Raw genomic sequence first — 5,010 nt, 5'->3', positions numbered from 1 at the left:
TGCTCAGTCACGGGTGTAGAGCCTGCTGCGTCACGTGTTTAGAGTCTGCACCTCGGGGCGGGCGCCCAGGCGGAGAGGTCAGCGTCCCAGGGCTGCCAGCAGCCACGGGTTCCCGATCAGATGCCCCTGCATGGAGCAGGTCCACGGGGCGCCCGGGCCTGGCTGTGGGCGGTGGTCACTGCAGCCTGACCACTGCACCACGGGGCCCCTCGCGCTCGTCTCCCACCCAGGCTCCGTCCTGCACTTTCTTCCCCATGCCCCGCCTGCCTGGCCTTGCCTGGCTGCCTCGAGAGTGCAGGACAAACACGGCTGCCCAGACCCTCATGGGCAGAGCATTGCCCCAGCGCCTCCCGGCCACGCTGCCTGCTGTGCCACCCCTGCCCGCTCAGACCCGCCCGCTGCCAGCCTGCGGGCGCCACCGGGCAGAGCCACTCCTCATTCACCAGACACACGGGCCCTGGGGCCGCTGCGGGCCGGGCGCTGTTCCAGGTGTGGGGACAGGGCCAGCTGTGTCCGCAAAGAACGCAGCACCCAGAAACAGCACCGCGGGCACTTTGGCAGCGCCGCCGCCCATTAGCATGAGTGGGGCAGACGCAGGGCGCTGCGTGTGGAGGGCGTTGCAGGCACGCCCAGTCTGCGCGTCGTTCACGCCATGCTTAGAGGAGACGCCTCAGCATGATGCTGGGGCCCCGGCTGGGGGCAGTCTGGTTGTGTTGGGGCACAGCTCAGGGAAGACCTCTGCGGAGGCCGTGTCTGAGCTGACACCCTGATCACAAGAGCCAGCTGTGCGGGGGCCAGAGAAAGTCCACTCACAACCGGGGTGCCTGGAGGTGTGGAGGCGGTGGGCGGCTGCAGCGGCGGTGAGGAGGGGGGCGCGGCTGGAAGCCACCAGGGGCGACGGATCTTACTGGTCCCCAAACCTTCACACGCCCACCCCAGCAGCACACTTCTGTGCCCAAGGCGGTAAATGAGGAGCGGGCGCAGAAAAGGCCCCCCCACACACACAGCGCGAGCAACACGTCTGCAGAGACCGACGTCGGGTGACAAGACCTTCAGAGGACCTCTGCTTAGAGCAGCAGAGGAGAGAAACCCCCCACCGACACCCTCGACGGAAGGCAGCGCTGGCCGCTAGGTTGCGGGCGCCCAGTCTACGAGGTCGGGGTGTGGAACCCCCGTTTCCTCCCCGTGGATGGGGGCTGGGCGGAAGGAGCCCGGTCCTTCCCGGTGGAGCCTGAAACCCCAGTGTTTGTTTAAAGACCATTAACCACCTAACCAGGAGGTCAGGGGGCAGAGAAAGTGAGAGGAGCGGTGTCAAAAGCCACCGTCAAGATTAATCAGAAAGAGGCACCCTGCACGGTCCGCGCGGGCGCCAGGACGTGGCCTTCCAGGAATGTGGCGCGGGGGGACCGAGTGACCACAGAGTGTCACCTGACACCAGCCCTGCCCGGTGCGTGGGGCCCTGGCCAGAGCCGTCCGCGGGCCCTCACCCTGGCCGCGCTGCGGGCCTGCTCCCCAGCCCTGCGTGCGCTCACCGCCCTCCGCAGGGTCCTGTCCCTGCAGCGTGCCTGCCGCACCATGTGTGGGGGGCACCTGAGCCTCCACGGGGGAAGCACCCCAACATGCGGAAGGACCGGCGTGATGAGTGACAGCCAGAGACGAGACGGGGGCGGTGGGGGCGGGGGAGCTGGCAGGAGGAGGAGGAACACCATCAAGCAAGCCAACGCTTTCCAAGCGCGAGCTCATGCCTGCTGAGCAGTTTGGCCCTTTCTGATTAATAAACAAGCTTTACCATCCTCCAGGCCAGTTATTCTTCATAAAACCCTACAAGGCAGGTCAATATTTTTACATTCAATTTTATGGATGAGAAAACAGAGGTTTTTGATGTCTCCAAGGTCACAAGGCAAACAGGCTGAGACTTGGGCTGATCAGCTCCGGGACCTCGAGGCAGGCCTGGCCCTCAGCCTGTCCCCTGACCACCCAACCAGCTGACCTGGGGTGGCGCCGGGGACCGCAGGGTGGACACCCCCACCATGAATCCAGGAAGAAGGCTCTGAAGCTTGAGGCAGGGCCCAGCCACCTCCCCTGCCCCAGCGGAGGTCAGCGGTGCCTCCTGATGGCCAGCCCGGTAGACTTCAGACCTGGCCCCTCAGAGCCCCTCAGCGCCCCGCTCTGGCCAGCAGGGCCCCAGCGGGACAGGGTCTGGGATGGGCTAGTGGGAGAGCAGACAGATGTCTGTCGGCCTGGCCCCACGCACTCAGGGGCTCTCTCTGGCTTCTGAGCCTCCGCGCTGTGCTTTCCGGCATCTGCGGCCCTCGGCGGAAGGCTGGGCTCACAGTGACGGGGGCGCTTTCTAAGGCCGCTGAACATCGGCAGGGCAGTGGCCCTAGGCGCAGTCCTGAGGTGTGCGTCTCTGCCCTGCACAGCACCAGCCTGCAGGATCGGACACCCAGCCAGCGGCGGCGAGGGCAGAGGAGAGACACGGCGTCCGCAGGACACTCGTCGAGTGACAAGCTGGTCCTCACTGTTCGCCCAACCACCCCCAGATGGCTTCGATGACCGCACTTCACAGATCTGGGACTGAGGCCTGGGGGTGAGGCCTGTGCCCTCTGGAAGCCCCTCTCCCGTCACTCCACATGCGTCAGCCCCACCAGCGCCCACGAGCACCGCAGCCCTTGACCCAGCTCTCTGGGAGTGCAGTTTCTGCAGCGTAGGACACAGAGGAGCCAGAGCCACGACAACACACACGAGGACAGCCTCCAGGATCACCAGATGCTGAGAAGGGGGCTGAGCTGCGCTTCTGACGCGCAGAGGTTGCTGTAATAACGGCACCGGCCGTGATGAGATTCGACCCGTGATCCGTTTTCGTCCACTAATGAGCCTGGGAGCTCCTGGCTGTGCCGAAGGCGAGGGTCAGGGCCCTGAGACTGCATCAGTGCTTAACGAAATGTAAGTCGGGAGAGAAGAGACGCACAAGGTCGACACTAACAGGCTTACACCAGGATCAGTTACTGCAATCCAGAGAGCTCAGACCGGAGGGAAAAATGAAATCAGCTTTCAAAGACCCGTCTAGGTTTGGCTCCATCAGACCTGACCAATTTGGTTTAATAAGGTTTCAATTTGCTGCTCTTATTTCTCCCTCTTCTCTGAGCTGGGCCGGGCGCAGATAAGACATCCCCGCCCAGTGCATTAACCGCACAACAAGCCAAACTCGGGACGCCGCTGGGCAGAGGGCGGCCTGGGCTGTGGGGACGCCGCTGGGCAGAGGGCGGCCTGGGCTGTGGGGGGCAGCAGATGCGCCCCGGGGGTCAGTCCCCACCCACTTGTATTCAGAGGAACGAACCATTCAGAAAGCTGCGGGGTCAAGCGAGGTGCCCGCGGCCTGTGCTCCCTCCTGGGACTGGCCTGTCTGAGTCGCCACTCGTCCCTGGCCTCAGTGTGGGGCTGAAGGCCCCGAGGCCTGACCCCGGCCCCGCTGCCCTGGAGAAACTGCGGAGCCTTCACGTGTCCCACCACGGGCGTTCACAGCCATGTGAGTGCCCCGCGAGGTGCACGCGCCTGTGAGCGTCCAGGGCAGGGCCGTGCCGCTGGCCCACTCGACAGCTCGGCCCCTTGCCCGGGGTGGACATCTGCTCCTGTTGGGAGACGTCTCTGCACGCACACCTGCCTGCAGGCTCACACCGCGGCCGGCTGGGCCGCACGGTCTGTCCAGGTTGCTCCTCCTGACTGCCCAGCCTCTCCCTCTCTTACCCACGCCCGTACTCGTGGGCACGCCGCCGCGGGGGCCCTTCCTGTCCTGCCCCTCCCCATGCTCCCCAGCACCGCCATGCAGACCCGTGGTGGGGTGCACGCCTGCCTCAGTGCCCCTGATTGCCCACCTCCACGGCCACTCGCCCCCAGCAGCGCCGGGAAGCGCCTCCACGCAGCGCTGTGGGCTGTTGGCTGTCGCCCACCGGGACGGGGCTCCTCGGGGGTCCCTCCTGCCCCCACTTCACCCCGAGGTGAAGGGGCGAAGCTCCTCCCACAGCGGATGGCCAGGCCCAGCGGCCTCCCAGGCGTGCTCCCGGGGAGGCGACATCGCAGGTCAGGCCGGCCCCTCCCTGTCCTGGCTTAGTGCCCCGGCCTCTGCCCCTGGGCACTGGCACCACCAGGAACCGGGCCTGGCAGCGCTGGCCTGGCCCCTCCCGCCTGGCCTCGTCCCGAGAGGCTGTGCTGCTGCCCAGCGCTGGGCTCTGCTCCACGCAGACATCCCCGGGGGCCTCAGCCAAAGCCAGCTGCCCCCAGGGAGGAGAGCGAGGAGACGTTCCTCTCAGGGGCCCCTGCTCAGGAACGAGACACGCCCCTTAAGAGGAGGAGGCCGTCCTCAGAAGCCTGGGGACCCACAAGCACCCGTGGACCCGTGTGCAGGCTCTGATGGGGGCTCTGCCTGCCGGCGCGTCTGTCTCCTCCAGCCACCGCCCCGCCCCCAAGTGCCCGGCCAGGCTGCCTGCCCGGAGCTCGGTCACCCCCGGGCCTGTGTGCACCGCCCCAGCTCAGCCCTGCCCAGAGTCCTGGGGATGCAGCGAGCATCGATGCGCCGTCAGGCCCCACGGCCGGTGCCACGCCTGCCCACCTGGCTGTGCTCTCTGGGTGCCTGCGCTGGGCAGGCGGCTGTCCATGGCAGGCCGTGCCATCCTGCTGCCTGCTGGCCCCTCCTGCTGCTGTCTCGTGGTGGGCACCAGCAGGGCGGAAGGGGGGGATCGGGTTTCCTACCGCGGGGCCCACCAGAGGCCCCGCCCCTCCACTGCGACCTCACAGACTCACCCAGGTTCTTAGCCACCCAGTCCGGCAACAATGGAAAACCGTAAAAGTGACAAGGGGCCTGCCAGGAAGCTCCGCGCTCCTCCTCCCAGCCACCCTGCATGCATTTGTCATCCCATAAAAGTTTAAATTGAATTACAATGATGTCTGATTCTCCTGTTTTCCATACAACTGGGGCTTTAATTGTTTTTAACGACATCCTCGTGCTTTTTG

General features: G+C 65.8%; 1 protein-coding gene across 1 annotated transcript in view; it reads right to left on the bottom strand.

The window, feature by feature from the left end:
• Positions 1-5,010, bottom strand: part of EEFSEC (eukaryotic elongation factor, selenocysteine-tRNA-specific) — a 114,981-nt gene that overhangs the window by 21,890 nt on the left and 88,081 nt on the right. The window lies entirely within an intron of this gene.

Source organism: Bison bison, unplaced genomic scaffold (assembly GCF_000754665.1).
Source record: "Bison bison bison isolate TAMUID 2011002044 unplaced genomic scaffold, Bison_UMD1.0 scf7180017862279, whole genome shotgun sequence".
Lineage (NCBI taxonomy): Eukaryota > Metazoa > Chordata > Mammalia > Artiodactyla > Bovidae > Bison > Bison bison.
The sequence above is the reverse complement of the archived record's forward strand: the minus strand, read 5'-3'. Positions and strand labels throughout refer to the sequence as shown.